The sequence below is a fragment of the Lissotriton vulgaris genome, chromosome 3_1 (genome assembly GCF_964263255.1).
Source record: "Lissotriton vulgaris chromosome 3_1, aLisVul1.2, whole genome shotgun sequence".
NCBI lineage: Eukaryota > Metazoa > Chordata > Amphibia > Caudata > Salamandridae > Lissotriton > Lissotriton vulgaris.
The window spans coordinates 1265873942-1265892052 of NC_141689.1; the positions used below are offsets into that span (position 1 = coordinate 1265873942).

General features: G+C 46.6%; 1 long non-coding RNA gene across 1 annotated transcript in view; it reads left to right on the forward strand.

Annotated features, from left to right (window-relative positions):
- Positions 1-16005, forward strand: part of LOC147727779 (uncharacterized) — a 180156-nt gene extending 164151 nt beyond the window's left edge. Inside the window, exon 4 of the long non-coding RNA XR_015309510.1 lies at positions 15971-16005. This is a non-coding gene — a long non-coding RNA (uncharacterized LOC147727779). The remainder of the gene's footprint in view (positions 1-15970) is intronic.
- The last annotated feature ends 2106 nt before the right edge of the window (positions 16006-18111 follow it).

An 18111-nucleotide genomic window follows, 5' to 3' on the forward strand; every position in this document is an offset into this window, starting at 1 on the left:
CTCTCCACATCCCTGGAGTCAAGCTATCCAGGCTGAAGAAGGCTGATAGCCCGAAACCGGTCCATGAATGCTTGATTCCGGTCTAGGAAATACATGGCTTGGTAGTTCGGGCTGGACTGTTCCCATGAGGCACAAGGTGAAGGCTGATTTGCATATAGCCATTGTCTGACCTAGGGTGGTGTGGAGTGCAAAAAAAAATGGATTTAGGCCCAGATCTTTGTACTGGGATGAATGTAAGACATTGTTCTGCATTCTGTCCATCAACTGTGTTTTTTTGCAATTTTCACCCCAAGTGGGCTGGGTATGCTCAGACAGGAGTCCCAGGCACTCCACATCACTGGAGTCAAGCTATCCAGGCTGAAGAAGGCTGATAGCCAGAAACCGGTTCTTGGGTGCTTGTTTCCGGTCTAGGAAAGACATGGCTTGGTAGTTCAGGCTGGACTGTTGCCATGAAACACAGGGTCAAGGCTGATTTGCATATAGCCATTGTCTGAACTAGGGTGGTGCGGAGTGCAAAAAAAACGATGGATTTAGGATCAGATCTTTGTACTGGGGTGAATGTAAGACATTGTTCTGCATTCTTTCCATCAACTGTGTTTTTTGCAATTTTCATCCAGAGTGGGCTGGGTATGCTCAGACGTGAGTCCCAGGCTCTCCACATCACTGGAGTCAAGCTATCCAGTCTGAAGATGGCTGATAGCCAGAAACCGGTCCTTGGATGCTTGATTCCGGTCTAGGAAAGACATGGCTTGGTAGTTCGGGCTGGACTGTTCCCATGAGTCACAGGGTCAAGGCTGATTTGCATATAGCCATTGTCTGACCTAGGGTGGTGTGGAGTGCAAAAAAACGATACATTTAGGCCCAGATCTTTGTACTGGGGTGAATGTAAGACATTGTTCTGCATTCTGTCCATCAACTGTGTTTTTTGCAATTTTCACCCTGAGTGGGCTGGATATGCTCAGACATGAGTCCCATTTCTCCACATCACTGGAGTCAAGCTATCCAGGCTGAAGAAGGCTGATAGCCAGAAACCGGTCCTTGGATGCTTGATTCCGGTCTAGGAAAGACATGGCTTGGTAGTTCGGGCTGGACTGTTCCCATGAGTCACAGAGTCAAGTCTGATTTGCATATAGCCATTGTCTGACCTAGGGTGGTGTGGAGTGCAAAAAAACGATGGATTTTGGTCCAGATCTTTGTACTGGGGTAAATGTAAGACATTGTTCTGCATTCTGTCCATCAACTGTGTTTTTTGCAATTTTCACTCCGAGTGGGCTGGGTATGCTCAGACGTGCGTCCCAGGCTCTCCACATCACTGGAGTCAAGCTATCCAGGCTGGAGAAGGCTGATAGCCAGAAACCGGTCCTTGGATGCTTGATTCCGGTCTAGGAAAGACATGGCTTGGTAGTTCGAGCTGGACTGTTCCCATGAGTCACAGGGTCAAGGCTGATTTGCATATAGCCATTGTCTGACCTAGGGTGGTGTGGAGTGCAAAAAAACGATGGATTTAGGACCAGATCTTTGTTCTGGGGTGAATGTAAGACATTGTTCTGCATTCTGTCCATCAACTGTGTTTTTTGCAATTTTCACCCCGAGTGGGCTAGGTATGCTCAGACGTGCGTCCCAGGCTCTCCACATCACTGTAGTCAAGCTATCCAGGCTGAAGAAGGCTGATAGCCAGAAAACGGTCCTTGGATGCTTGATTCCGGTCTAGGAAAGACATGCTTGGTAGTTCGGGCTGGACTGTTTCCATGAGGCACAAGGTGAAGGCTGATTTGCAAATAGCCATTGTCTGACCTAGGGTGGTGTGGAGTGCAAAACAACGATGGATTTAGGCCCAGATGCTTGTACTGGGGTGAATGTAAGACATTGTTCTGCATTCTGTCCATCAACTGTGTTTTTTGCAATTTTCACCCCGAGTGGTCTGGGTATGTTCAGACTTGAGTCCCAGGCTCTCCACATCACTGGAGTCAAGCTATCCAGGCTGAAGAGGGCTGATAGCCAGAAACTGTCCTTGGATGCTTGATTCCGGTCTAGGAAAGACATGGCTTGGTACTTCGGGCTGGAATGTTCCCATGAGGCACACGGTCAAGGCTGATTTGCATATAGCCATTGTCTGACCTAGGGTGGTGTGGAGTGCAAAAAAACGATGGATTTAGACCGAGATCTTTGTAATGGGGTGAATGTAAGATATTGTTCTGCATTCTGTCCAGCAACTGTGTTTTTTGCAATTTTCACCTCGAGTGGTCTGGGTATGCTCAGATGTCAGTCCCAGGCTCTCCACATCTCTGGAGTCAAGCTATCCAGGCTGAAGAAGACTGATAGCCAGAAACCGGTCCTTGGATGCTTGATTCCGGTCTAGGAAAGACATGGCTTGGTAGTTCGGGCTGGACTGTTCCCATGAGGCACAGGGTCAAGGCTGATTTGCATATAGCCATTGTCTGACCTAGGGTGGTGTGGAGTGCAAAAAAGCGTTGGATTTAGGCCCAGATCTTTGTACTGGGGTGAATGTAAGACATTGTTCTGCATTCTGTCCATCAACTGTGTTTTTTGCAATTTTCACCCCGAGTGGGCTGGGTATGCTAAGACGTGAGTCCCAGGCTCTCCACATCACTGGGGTAAAGCTATCCAGTCTGAAGAAGGCTGATAGACAGAAACCGGTCTATGAATGCTTGATTCCGGTCTAGGAAAGACATGGCTTGGTAGTTCGGGCTGGACTGTTCCCATGAGGCACATGGTCAAGGCTGATTTGCATATAGCCATTGTCTGACCTAGCGTGTTGTGGAGTGCAAAAAACGATGGATTTAGGCCCAGATCTTTGTACTGGGATGAATGTGAGACATTGTTCTGCATTCTGTCCAGCATCTGTGCTTTTTGCAATTTTCACCCCAAGTGGGCTGGGTATGCTCAGACGTGAGTCCCAGGCTCTCCTCATCACTGGAGTCAAGCTATCCAGGCTGAAGAAGGCTGATAGCCAGAAACCGGTCCTTGGATGCTTGATTCCGGTCTAGGAAAGACATGGCTTGTTAGTTCGGGCTGGACTGTTCCCATGAGTCACAGGGTCAAGGCTGATTTGCATATAGCCATTGTCTGACCTAGGGTGGTGTGACGTGCAAAAAACGATGGATTTAGGCCCAGATCTTTGTACTGGGGTGAATGTAAGACATTGTTCTGCATTCTGTCCATCAACTGTGTTTTTTGCAATTTTCACCCCGAGTGTGCTGGGTATGCTCAGGCGTGAGTCCCAGGCTCTCCACATCACTGGAGTCAAGCTATCCAGTCTGAAGAAGGCTGATAGCCAGAAACCGGTCCTTGGATGCTTGATTCCGGTCTAGGAAAGACATGGCTTGATAGTTCGGGCTGGACTGTTCCCATGAGGCACACGGTCAAGGGTGATTTGCATATAGCCATTGTCTGACCTAGGGTGGTGTAGAGTGCAAAAAAAATGATGGATTTAGACCCAGATCTTTGTACTGGGGGAATGTAAGACATTGTTCTGCATTCTGTCCAGCAACTGTGTTTTTTGCAATTTTCACCTCGAGTGGGCTGGGTATGCTCAGACGTGAGTCCAAGGCTCTCCACATCTCTGGAGTCAAGCCATCCAGGCTGAAGAAGGCTGATAGCCCAAAACCGGTCCATGAATGCTTGATTCCGGTCTAGGAAAGACATGGCTTGGTAGTTCGGGCTGGACTTTTCCCATGAGGCACAGGGTCAAGGCTGATTTGCATATAGCCATTGCCTGACCTAGGGTGGTGTGGAGTGCAAAAAAACGATGGATTTAGGCCCAGATCTTTGTACTGCTGTGAATGTAAGACATTGTTCTGCATTCTGTCCAGCAACTGTGTTTTTTGCATTTTCCACCCCGAGGGGGCTGGGTATGCTCAGAAGTGAGTCCCAGGCTCTCCACATCACTGAAGTCAAGCTATCCAGGCTGAAGAAGGCTGATAGCCAGAAACCGATCCTTGGATGCTTGATTCGGGTCTAGGGAAGACATGGCTTGGTAGTTTGGGCTGGACTGTTCCAATGAGGCACACGGTTAAGGCTGATTTGCATATAGCCATTGTCTGACCTAGGGTGGTGTGGAGTGCAAAAAAACAATGGTTTTACGCCCAGATCTTTGTACTGGGGTGAATGTAAGACATTGTTCTGCATTCTGTCCATCAACTGTGTTTTTTGCAATTTCACCCTGAGTGGGCTTGGTATGCTCAGACGTGAGTCCCAGGCTCTCCACATCTCTGGAGTCAAGCTATCCAGGCTGAAGAAGGCCGATAGCCGGAAACCGGTCCATGAATTCTTGATTCCGGTCTAGGAAAGACATGGCTTGGTAGTTTGGGCTGGACTGTTCCCATGAGGCACAGGGTCAAGGCTGATTTGCATATAGCCATTGTCTGACCTAGGGTGGTGTGGTCTGCAAAAAAATAATGGATTTAGGCCCAGATCTTTGTACTGGGGTGAATGTGAGACATTGTTCTGCATTCTGTCCATCAACTGTGTTTTTTGCAATTTTCACCCCAAGTTGGCTGGGTATGCTCAGACGTGAGTTCCAGGCTCTCCACATCACTGGAGTCAAGCTATCCAGGCTGAAGAAGGATGATAGCCAGACACCGGTCCTTGGCTGCTTGATTCCGGTCTAGGAAAGACATGGCTTGGTAGCTCCGGCTGGACTGTTCCCATGAGTCACAGGGTCAAGGCTGATTTGCATATAGCCATTGTCTGAACAAGGGTGGTGTGACGTGCAAAAAAACGATGGTTTTAGGCCCAGATCTTTGTACTGGGGTGAATGTAAAACATGGTTCTGCATTCCGTCCATCAACTGTGTTTTTTGCAATTTTTACCCTGAGTGTACTGGGTATGCTCAGACGTGAGTCCCAGGCTCTCCACAACACTGGAGTCAAGCTATCCAGGCTGAAGAAGGCTGATAGCCAGAAACCGGTCCTTGGATGCTTGATTCTGGTCTAGGAAAGACATGGCTTGGTAGTTCGGAATTGACTGTTCCTATGAGGCACAGGGTCAAGGCTGATTTGCATATAGCCATTGTCTGACCTAGGGTGGTGTGGAGTGCAAAAAAACAATGGATTTAGGCCCAGATCTTTGTACTGGGGTGAATGTAAGACATTGATCTGCATTCTGTCCATCAACTGTGTTTTTAGCAATTTTCACCCTGAGTGGGCTGGGTATGCTCTGACGTGAGTCCCAGGCTCTCCACATCACTGAAGTCAAGCTACCCAGGCTGAAGAAGGCTGATAGCCAGAAAACGGTCCTTGGATGCTTGATTCCGGTCTAGGAAAGACATGGCTTGGTAGTTCGGGCTGGACTGTTCCCATGAGTCACAGGGTCAAGGCTGATTTGCATATAGCCATTGTCTGACCTAGGGTGGTGTGACGTGCAAAAAACGATGGATTTAGGCCCAGATCTTTGTACTGGGGTGAATGTAAGACATTGTTCTGCATTCTGTCCATCAACTGTGTTTTTTGCAATTTTCACCCCGAGTGTGCTGGGTATGCTCAGGCGTGAGTCCCAGGCTCTCCACATCACTGGAGTCAAGCTATCCAGTCTGAAGAAGGCTGATAGCCAGAAACCGGTCCTTGGATGCTTGATTCCGGTCTAGGAAAGACATGGCTTGATAGTTCGGGCTGGACTGTTCCCATGAGGCACACGGTCAAGGGTGATTTGCATATAGCCATTGTCTGACCTAGGGTGGTGTAGAGTGCAAAAAAAATGATGGATTTAGACCCAGATCTTTGTACTGGGGGAATGTAAGACATTGTTCTGCATTCTGTCCAGCAACTGTGTTTTTTGCAATTTTCACCTCGAGTGGGCTGGGTATGCTCAGACGTGAGTCCAAGGCTCTCCACATCTCTGGAGTCAAGCCATCCAGGCTGAAGAAGGCTGATAGCCCAAAACCGGTCCATGAATGCTTGATTCCGGTCTAGGAAAGACATGGCTTGGTAGTTCGGGCTGGACTTTTCCCATGAGGCACAGGGTCAAGGCTGATTTGCATATAGCCATTGCCTGACCTAGGGTGGTGTGGAGTGCAAAAAAACGATGGATTTAGGCCCAGATCTTTGTACTGCTGTGAATGTAAGACATTGTTCTGCATTCTGTCCAGCAACTGTGTTTTTTGCATTTTCCACCCCGAGGGGGCTGGGTATGCTCAGAAGTGAGTCCCAGGCTCTCCACATCACTGAAGTCAAGCTATCCAGGCTGAAGAAGGCTGATAGCCAGAAACCGATCCTTGGATGCTTGATTCGGGTCTAGGGAAGACATGGCTTGGTAGTTTGGGCTGGACTGTTCCAATGAGGCACACGGTTAAGGCTGATTTGCATATAGACATTGTCTGACCTAGGGTGGTGTGGAGTGCAAAAAAACAATGGTTTTACGCCCAGATCTTTGTACTGGGGTGAATGTAAGACATTGTTCTGCATTCTGTCCATCAACTGTGTTTTTTGCAATTTCACCCTGAGTGGGCTTGGTATGCTCAGACGTGAGTCCCAGGCTCTCCACATCTCTGGAGTCAAGCTATCCAGGCTGAAGAAGGCCGATAGCCGGAAACCGGTCCATGAATTCTTGATTCCGGTCTAGGAAAGACATGGCTTGGTAGTTTGGGCTGGACTGTTCCCATGAGGCACAGGGTCAAGGCTGATTTGCATATAGCCATTGTCTGACCTAGGGTGGTGTGGTCTGCAAAAAAATAATGGATTTAGGCCCAGATCTTTGTACTGGGGTGAATGTGAGACATTGTTCTGCATTCTGTCCATCAACTGTGTTTTTTGCAATTTTCACCCCAAGTTGGCTGGGTATGCTCAGACGTGAGTTCCAGGCTCTCCACATCACTGGAGTCAAGCTATCCAGGCTGAAGAAGGATGATAGCCAGACACCGGTCCTTGGCTGCTTGATTCCGGTCTAGGAAAGACATGGCTTGGTAGCTCCGGCTGGACTGTTCCCATGAGTCACAGGGTCAAGGCTGATTTGCATATAGCCATTGTCTGAACAAGGGTGGTGTGACGTGCAAAAAAACGATGGTTTTAGGCCCAGATCTTTGTACTGGGGTGAATGTAAAACATGGTTCTGCATTCCGTCCATCAACTGTGTTTTTTGCAATTTTTACCCTGAGTGTACTGGGTATGCTCAGACGTGAGTCCCAGGCTCTCCACAACACTGGAGTCAAGCTATCCAGGCTGAAGAAGGCTGATAGCCAGAAACCGGTCCTTGGATGCTTGATTCTGGTCTAGGAAAGACATGGCTTGGTAGTTCGGAATTGACTGTTCCTATGAGGCACAGGGTCAAGGCTGATTTGCATATAGCCATTGTCTGACCTAGGGTGGTGTGGAGTGCAAAAAAACAATGGATTTAGGCCCAGATCTTTGTACTGGGGTGAATGTAAGACATTGATCTGCATTCTGTCCATCAACTGTGTTTTTAGCAATTTTCACCCTGAGTGGGCTGGGTATGCTCTGACGTGAGTCCCAGGCTCTCCACATCACTGAAGTCAAGCTACCCAGGCTGAAGAAGGCTGATAGCCAGAAAACGGTCCTTGGATGCTTGATTCCGGTCTAGGAAAGACATGGCTTGGTAGTTCGGGCTGGACTGTTCCCATGAGGCACAGGGTCAAGGCTGATTTGCATATAGCCATTGTCTGACCTAGGGTGGTGTGGAGTGCAAAAAAACGATGTATTTAGGCCCAGATCTTTGTACTGGGGTGAATGTAAGACATTGTTCTGCATTCCGTCCATCGAGTGCGTTTTTTGCAATTTTCACCCCGAGTGGGCTGGGTATGCTCAGACGTGAGTCCCAGGCTCTCCACATCAATGGAGTCAAGCTATCCAGTCTGAAGAAGGCTGATAGCCAGAAACCGTTCCTTGGATGCTTGATTCCGGTCTAGGAAAGACATGGCTTGTTAGTTCGGGCTGGACTGTTTCCATGAGGCACAGCGTCAAGGCTGATTTGCATATAGCCATTGTATGACCTAGGGTGGTGTGGAGTGCAAAAAAACGATGGATTTAAGCCCAGATCTTTGTACTGGGGTGAATGTAAGACATTGTTCTGCATTCTGTCCAGCAACTGTGTTTTTTGCGTTTTCCACCCCGAGTGGGCTGGGTATGCTCAGACATGAGTCCCAGGCTCGCCACATCACTGGAGTCAAGCTATCCAGGCTGAAGAAAGCTGATAGCCAGAAACCGGTCCTTGGATGCTTGATTCCGGTCTAGGGAAGACATGGCTTGGTAGTTCAGGCTGGACTGTTCCCATGAGGCACACGGTCAAGGCTTATTTGCATATAGCCATTGTCTGACCTAGGGTGGTGCGCAGTGCAAAAAAACAATGGATTTAGACCCAGGTCTTTGTACTGGGTTGAATGTAAGACATTGTTCTGCATCCTGTCCTTCAATTGTGTTTTTTGCAATTTTCACCCCGAGTGGGCTGGGTATGCTCAGACGTGAGTCCCAGGCTCTCCACATCACTGGAGTCAAGCTATCCAGGATGAAAAAGGCTGATAGCCAGGAAGCGTCCTTGGATGCTTGATTCCGTCATAGGAAAGACATGGCTTGGTAGTTCAGGCTGGACTGTTCCGGTGAGGCACAGGGTCAAGGCTGATTTGCATATAGCCATTGTCTGACCTAGGGTGGTGTGGAGTGCAAAAAACGATGGATTTAGACCCAGATCTTTGTACTGGGAAGAATGTAAGACATTGTTCTGCATTCTGTAAAGCAACTGTGTTTTTTGCATTTTCCACCCCGAGTGAGCTGGGTATGCTCAGACGTGAGTTCCAGGCTCTCCACATCACTGGAGTCAAGCTATCCAGGCTGAAGAAGGCTGATAGCCAGAAACCGTCCTTGGATGCTTGATTCCGGTCTAGGAAAGACATGGCTTGGTAGTTCGGGCTGGACTGTTCCCATGAGGCACACGGTCAAGGTTGATTTGCATATAGCCATTGTCTGACCTAGGGTGGTGTGGAGTGCAAAAAAACGATGGATTTAGACCCAGATCTTTGAACTGGGGTGAATGTAAGATATTGTTCTGCATTCTGTCCAGCAACTGTGTTTTTTGCAATTTTCACCTCGAGTGGTCTGGGTATGCTCAGATGTGAGTCCCAGTCTCTCCACATCTCTGGAGTCAAGCTATCCAGGCTGAAGAAGACTGATAGCCAGAAACCGGTCCTTGGATGCTTGATTCCGGTCTAGGAAAGACATGGCTTGGTAGTCCTGGCTGGACTGTTCCCATGAGGCACAGGGTCAAGGCTGATTTGCATATAGCCATTGTCTGACCTAGGGTGGCGTGGAGTGCAAAAAACGATGGATTTAGACCCATATCTTTGTACTGGGGTGAATGTAAGACATTGTTCTGCATTCTGTCCATCAACTGTGTTTTTTGCAATTTTCACCCCGAGTGGGCTGGGTATGCTCAGACGTGAGTCCCAGGCTCTCCACATCACTGGGCTCAAGCTATCCAGTCTGAAGAAGGCTGATAGCCAGAAACCGTTCCTTGGATGCTTGATTCCGGTCTAGGAAAGACATGGCTTGGTGGTTCGGGCTGGACTGTTCCCATGAGGCACAGGGTCGAGGCTGATTTGCATATAGCCATTGTCTGACCTAGGGTGGTGTGGAGTGCAAAAAAACCATGGATTTCGGCCCAGATCTTTGTACTGGGGTGAATGTAAGACATTGCTCTGCATTCTGTCCATCAACTGTGTTTTTTGCAATTTTCACCCCGAGTGGGCTGGGTATGCTCAGATGTGAGTCCCAGGCTCTCCACATCACTGGGGTCAAGCTATCCAGTCTGAAGAAGGCCGATAGCCAGAAACCGGTCCTTGGATGCTTGATTCCGGTCTAGGAAAGACATGGCTTGGTGGTTCGGGCTGGACTGTTCCCATGAGGCACAGGGTCGAGGCTGATTTGCATATAGCCATTGTCTGACCTAGGGTGGTGTGGAGTTCAAAAAAACGATGGATTTAGGCCCAGATCTTTGTACTGGGGTGAATGTAAGACATTCTTCTGCATTCTGTCCAGCAACTGTGTTTTTTGCATTTTCCATCCCGAGGGGGCTGGGTAAGCTCAGAAGTGAGTCCCAGGCTCTCCACATCACTGGAGTCAAGCTATCCAGGCTGAAGAAGGCTGATAGCAAGAAACCGGTCCATGAATGCTTGATTCCGGTCTAGGAAAGACATGGCTTGGTAGTTCGGGCTGGACTGTTCCCATGAGGCGCAGAGTCAAGGCTGATTTTCATATAGCCATTGTCTGACCTAGGGTGGTGTGGAGTGCAGAAAAACAATGGATTTAGGCCCAGATCTTTGTACTGGGGTGAATGTAAGACATTGTTCTGCATTCTGTCCATCAACTGTGTTTTTTGCAATTTTCACCCCAAGTGGGCTGGGTATGCTCAGACGTGAGTCCCAGGCTCTCCACATCACTGGAGTCAAGCTATCCAGACTGAAGAAGGCTGATAGCCAGAAACCGGTCCTTGGATGCTTGATTCCGGTCTAGGAAAGACATGGCTTGTTAGTTTGGGCTGGACTGTTCCCATGAGTCATAGGGTCAAGGCTGATTTGCATATAGCCATTGTCTGACCTAGGGTGGTGTGACGTGCAAAGAAACGATGGATTTAGGCACAGATCTTTGTACTGGGGTGAATGTAAGACATGGTTCTGCATTCCGTCCATCAACTGTTTTTTTTGCAATTTTCACCCCGAGTGGGCTGGGTATGCTCTGACGTGAGTCCCAGCCTTTCCACATCACTGGAGTCAAGCTATCCAGGCTGAAGAAGGCTGATAGCCAGAAACCGGTCCTTGGATGCTTGATTCCGGTCTAGGAAAGACATGGCTTGGTAGTTCGGGCTGGACTGTTCCCACGAGGCACTGGGTCAAGGCTGATTTGCATATAGCCATTGTCTGACCTAGGGTGGTATGGAGTGCAAAAAACGATGGATTTAGGCCCAGATCTTTGTACTGGGGTGAATGTAAGACATTGTTCTGCATTCTGTCCATCAACTGTGTTTTTTGCAATTTTCACCCCGAGTGGGCTGGGTATGCTCAGACGTGAGTCCCAGGCTCTCCACATCAATAGACTCAAGCTATCCAGTCTGAAGAAGGCTGATAGCCAGAAACCGGTCCTTGGATGCTTGATTCCGGTCTAAGAATGACATGGCTTGGTAGTTCGGGCTGGACTGTTCTCATGAGGCACAGGGTCAAGGCTGATTAGCATATAGCCATTGTCTGACCTAGGGTGGTGTGGAGTGCAAGAAAACGATGGATTTAGGCCCAGATCTTTGTACTGGGGGGAATGTAAGACATTGTTCTGCATTCTGTCCAGCAACTGTGTTTTTTGCATTTTCCTCCCAGAGTGTACTGGGTATGCTCAGACGTGAGTCCCAGGCTCTCAACAACACTGGAGTCAAGCTATCTAGGCTGAAGAAGGCTGATAGCCAGAAGCTGGTCCTTAGATGCTTGATTCCGGTCTAGGAAAGACATGGCTTGGTACTTCGGGCTGAACTGTTCCCATGAGGATCTTTGTACTGGGGTGAATGTAAGACATTGTTCTGCATTCTGTCCATCAACTGTGTTTTATGCAATTTTTACCCTGAGTGGGCTGGGTATGCTCTGACGTGAGTCCCAGGCTCTCCACATCACTGGAGTCAAGCTATCCAGGCTGAAGAAGGCTGATAGCCAGAAACCGGTCCTTGGATGCTTGATTCCGGTCTAGGAAATACATGGCTTGATAGTTCGGGCTGGACTGTTCCCATGAGGCACACGGTCAAGGGTGATTTGCATATAGCCATTGTCTGACCTAAGGTGGTGTGGAGTGCAAAAAACGATGGATTTGGACCCAGATATTTGTACTGGGGTGAATGTAAGACATTGTTCTGCATTCTGTCCAGCAACTGTGTGTTTTGCAATTTTTACCTCGAGTGGGCTGGGAATGCTCAGACGTGAGTCCCAGGCTCTCCACATCTCTGGAGTCAAGCTATCCAGGCTGAAGAAGCCTGATAGCCCGAAACCGGTCCATAAATGCTTGATTCTGGTCTAGGAAAGACATGGCTTGGTAGTTCGGGCTGGACTGTTCCCATGAGGCACAGGGTCAAGGCTGATTTGCATATTGCCATTGTCTGACCTAGGGTGGTGTGGAGTGCAAAAAAACGATGGATTTAGGCCCAGATCTTTGTACTGGGGTGAATGTGAGACATTGTTCTGCATTCTGTCCATCAACTGTGTTTTTTGCAATTTTCACTCCAAGTGGGCTGGGTACGCTCAGACGTGAGTCCCAGGCTCTCCACATCACTGGAGTCAAGCTATCCAGGCTGAAGAAGGCTGATAGCCAGAAACCGGTCCTTGGCTGCTTGATTCTGGTCTAGGAAAGACATGGCTTGGTAGTTCCGGCTGGACTGTTCCCATGAGTCACAGGGTCAAGGCTGATTTGCATATAGCCATTGTCTGACCTAGGGTGATGTGACGTGCAAGAAAACGATGGTTTTAGGCCCAGATGTTTGTACTGGGGTGAATGTAAGACATAGTTCTGCATTCCGTCCATCAACTGTGTTTTTTGCAATTTTTACCCCGAGTGTACTGGGTATGCTCCGACGTGAGTCCCAGGCTCTCAACAACACTGGAGTCAAGCTATCCAGGCTGAAGAAGGCTGATAGCCAGAAACCGGTCCTTGGACGCTTGATTCCGGTCTAGGAAAGACATGGCTTGGTACTTCGGGCTGGACTGTTCCCATGAGGATCTGTGTACTGGGGTGAATGTAAGACATTGTTCTGCATTCTGTCCATCAACTGTGTTTTTTGCAATTTTCACCCTGAGTGGGCTGGGTATGCTCTGACGTGAGTCCCAGGCTCTCCACATCACTGGAGTCAAGCTATCCAGGCTGAAGAAGGCTGATAGCCAGAAACCGGTCCTTGGATGCTTGATTCCGGTCTAGGAAAGACATGGCTTGGTAGTTCGGGCTACTCTGTTCCCATGAGGCACAGGGTCAAGGCTGATTTGCATATAGCCATTGTCTGACCTAGGGTGGTGTGGAGTGCAAAGAAACGATGGATTTAGGCCCAGATCTTTGTACTGGGGTGAATGTAAGACATTGTTCTACATTCTGTCCAGCAACTGTGTTTTCTGCGTTTTCCACCCGGAGTGGGCTGGGTATGCTCAGACATGAGTCCCAGGCTCTCCACATCACTGGAGTCAAGCTATCCAGGCTGAAGAAGGCTGATAGCCAGAAACTGGTCCTTGGATGCTTGATTCCGGTCTAGGAAAGACATGGCTTGGTAGTTCGGGCTGGACTGTTCCCATGAGGCACTCGGTCAAGGCTGATTTGCATATAGCCATTGTCTGACCTAGGGTGGTGCAGAGTGCAAAAAAACAATGGATTTAGACCCAGATCTTTGTACCGGGGTGAATGTGAGACATTGTTCTGCATTCTGTCCAGCAACTGTGTTTTTTGCAATTTTCACCTCGAGTGGGCTGGGTATGCTCAGACATGAGTCCCAGGCTCTCCACATCCCTGGAGTCAAGCTATCCAGGCTGAAGAAGGCTGATAGCCCGAAACCGGTCCATGAATGCTTGATTCCGGTCTAGGAAATACATGGCTTGGTAGTTCGGGCTGGACTGTTCCCATGAGGCACAAGGTGAAGGCTGATTTGCATATAGCCATTGTCTGACCTAGGGTGGTGTGGAGTGCAAAAAAACAATGGATTTAGGCCCAGATCTTTGTACTGGGGTGAATGTAAGACATTGTTCTGCATTCTGTCCATCAACTGTGTTTTTTTGCAATTTTCACCCCAAGTGGGCTGGGTATGCTCAGACAGGAGTCCCAGGCACTCCACATCACTGGAGTCAAGCTATCCAGGCTGAAGAAGGCTGATAGCCAGAAACTGGTTCTTGGGTGCTTGATTCCGGTCTAGGAAAGACATGGCTTGGTAGTTCAGGCTGGACTGTTGCCATGAAACACAGGGTCAAGGCTGATTTGCATATAGCCATTGTCTGAACTAGGGTGGTGTGGATTGCAAAAAAATGATGGATTTAGGCCCAGATCTTTGTACTGGGGTGAATGTAAGACATTGATCTGCATTCTGTCCATCAACTGTGTTTTTTACATGGTTTGATAAACGTGGGCTAAGGAACTTTTGGGAAACTTCCACTCTAGTGAAAGCAACTGACTAAAAGACATTGAATACTGCTTTTTGTCTATTTATACAGTACAGTGTATCCCATAACCCAGACATTGGTAGACTAACGTCTCAGGTCTTGCTTACAAAACCAACTCCAGTTTTTGAACAATATCTAGATGAAGTACAGCCCTAGGTGGCAAAAACATTGTAATTAAAATGTTGCTATGGTATACTGCAAATCAACTCAAACACAGCAAAATGGGGCCAAAGGACTGGTGGATTGATAATGAGGACTGTTGTGTCTTATGTCATTCAAATTTACAAGAAAATGAGTTATATATATTATTCTTCTGCCCTGCATATGCCATGCCAAGGCAAACATGGATTAGAGCAATTTGTCGAAACCTAATTGGCACCACGGGACCGCCGGACCTCTGGTGGTCGGTCCTGTTTTCCATTACAGTGGCAGGCGGACTCTGCCCGCCATCGTAATGGGGCACTAGGTCTTGCTCTGAAGCGTTTAGAATATTAAAAACTGATACCATACAGAACATCGTTTTTAGTGTCAGTAGACATTTATTCGGCATGGGTATATTAAGAGAGAAGAAAGGCCTGAAATTTGAATGTCTTAAAAAAGTAATGTGTAGCTTTAATTTCTAATATGTACTTTTTTCTGCACATGCACTTTGAATTTGCGTAGATGTCCGATTGAACAAATTGCTGTGCTCGTTTCGTCTAGTTCCAGTTCGCTTATAAGCAGTTTCAAAGCCCCCGCACTTTGGTTGCTGACTTGACTCTAAAGCACTTTTATCTTAATGCATACTTTGGTATTGTGTCTAGTAGTCACAACCTGGAATTTATTCTCTTCATGTTTTAACTAAATAGGATTAGAAGCTTAGCATTTTTATTGCATTCAACGATATAGTTTATATATTGTTTGCCGGTGTAATTCTTAATATAAAATCTTTTGCATTTGCCTAAAGCAGCACTAAAAGAATGTCTCGTATTTTAAACTGTCTTTTATCAAGAAATATGTATAAGTTGTATACTACCATCTTTTATGGTTTTATACATCGAAATAAAGAATAAATGATGATGATGAATGACAGGAATATGCAAATAATCCACATGGGGGTCAAAAGAAGAAGACTTCGACACAGGCAAACCAGGACCGGTGGCTTATTACGATGGCAGAATGGCCAAAAGCGATGCAGCGCTCGCAACAAAATTTGTTTTATTTGTTTGTGTACTTACCACTGTGCGGCTCTATTCCAGAGTTTACAACCCCCCACCCTGCCCCTCCCCACCCCATGGCAGCACCTCGCAGCACTCCCACCACGCGCCTCTCCTGTATGATTCTATCACAGTGTCCGTCCTTCTTTACTTGTTCATCATTGGCATCCCTTCATATTACCCGGATGCTCTTCAACTTCTCTTAGAGTTGAGATGAGAAACGGGCAAACACCTGCTCAAATAAGAGCCATCTAAATGCTAAGATTAAATGTGGGTTGTTTTTTGGGACTGTCTTGCTCATTCCTCTTTGACGTTTCAAACAATGTTCTTGTACTCTCATAATTCATGCTGGTCTGTTCCAGAAGTAGCCACGAGGCTGAGGTCTACTCGTGCTACTTGTAAAATATGAGTTTCAGCAAGAGAAAGGATGTCAAAGTCTAACTAAAAGTAATCAATTGCCTTTTTTTAAGTACATAGGATATTGTGTGACGTGGAAACATTATAATGTAGTACAACATGATCCTTATACAGTTAGAGCTAAGTAGATAATGAAATGATAGTTTTGTCATATTGATTTTTGCATTTCTTTTGGTTACATTTGTGTTCCTTCACGGATTATACATTATTTTTTCCGTTAAAAATTCTGCAGGTTCAAGAGGAGTAGGGACGACCCGTAGATCAGGTATGATAATTAGCTTTACTAGTAAAAAATCCAATATTGTTCAATGAATTAGTAATAAACCTGTATTGCATTGTATTGCTGTTGCAATTTTACAGGGCTTGATATACATAAAAAAGCACCAAAGTGTTTTTGAGGACTGGTAGCTAACTAGTCCATGGGGGTGCTATGATTGGAAGAGTGTGTTTCTGTCATGAGACCTATATGGGTAGTGTTTGAGTTTGTGCACGTAGACTGGAGTTGCGCTCTAATTCAACCTAAGAGTGGGGCTGAAACGAGAAGGAGAAATACCAATTCTTAATTTGTGTATGTGTTTGCCGGTGCTCTGAAAAGAATTCTTAATACAGGGACTTATTTATGATGTCTTGCCACATTATGGTGCTTTCAGACTATTTTTGAACCGAGAACATAGGAAAATTCTTTACAAATTGAAAAATGTTTAGTGGTATGATAATTAGTAGTTAGCGTTTGCACTTGTGTTTGTCAGCCTTGGTAGGGCTAGAGGGTGAAGAAAGCTGCATATGTGGGCCCTGTCATTTATATTTTAACAAATCAAATAGTGAGCAAAGGGTATTAAAAGGTAACCATAAAAGTAAGTGAACAGTTCAGTAAATAGTTTTTGCATCCTTTGTGCAAAATGGCAAATGTTTTTTTGTCCTAAAGTGTGTAGCCGAGAATACAACCCCATGTCACTGCAAGTGTAAACATAGGTATTTTCAATTCTTTTAGGAAATGTATGAGATGTGCCCATGCAGGAGCATACGATCTCAGTAGGTTTAGCACCTGTTTGATAAAAACTATGGACCATACTTACCAAATCACGCAGCAAGCCACCTTGCTGCGCTGTGTGATAGGGAAAGGGCAGGAATGTGTCACACTACTTGCAATAAACGGCGGATTCCTCTCATTTACCTGCACTGGCGCAAAATGTGTTGCTTAATGCCAACGCAGGCACCCTTGCACTGTGGTGCAAGAGTGTCTGTGTTGTAAGTAAGATTGTTTTTGTGCAGGATGGAAAACAATCTCCAAGGCATATTCACCTTCCTATGTGTGCTGCAGAATGTAGCGCCTACAGAAAGAGGAAGTAATGGGGAGAAATAAAGATATTTCTCCTTGTTATGCCTCACCTGGGGTGTCATGTCCTTTAGGAGATTTCCATCATGTACATACCAATTGCATACATTTTGTCCCATCCACATGACATAACGGTTCTACACATGTGACCTTTTACCTAGTAGCTTACCTCTTTCCCTTCGACACCAGGCTCTCAGTACCCTATCTTATTTCCTGCACCTGACATACATAAATGTCCTCAGGCACAGCAGATTTATTCTGGATAAGGGTCACTACTTTTTTTCCATCCATTGGCAACAGCCAGCTGTGCATGAATGTTTTGTTTAGAAAAGGCTTAGCAAAGGATTAGTGAATGTTTTCAAAACATATCGATTCTAGAAGAAAGCTTGGAGTGATCACTTTGGTATAAAAGACCATCGCTCCCCATTACAAAACAGAGGATAGTTCCTTCTATGCTGGACCAGGAGTCTGCAGGCTGATCCTTTGAGAGACAGAGACCTAACATCCCTTAAGGGGTGCCATCCTTGATGCAGAGACGGGGTCCTTCATTCTATACCACCAAGTAACGGATTAGCATTTCCCCGGGGGATTCTTGGCTCCATTAGGATATATACTAACACTTTGAAGTCAAGGAGAGGGGGCTCTATAAACCAAGGAGATAGAGCTCCCAGTAACCATAAAGTTAAAAAAGGGTTCCCTTTGGTTAAGATCTATAAGATAATTCATGCCTCAAATACAACCACACTTATAAGTGCTTTGATATATTCTGAGTGGATTGTTAAGTAGTGCCTGTTGGAGGACATGAGTTTGGTTGTATTTGAGGCATGAATTATCTTATATATATCTTGACCAAAGGGGACCCTTTTTAAAAAAAAATGTATCCTAACACTTACATACACAGGCTTCACCTGCATATCTAGGCTAGGTACATTTAGGTAGGAGATGCATCTTAGAAGTATGTCAATTAGTATGATAGAAATATATCTGCTGTTTACGATATTGGTACTAGCGATAACATTTGAAGGCTCCTGTCTGTT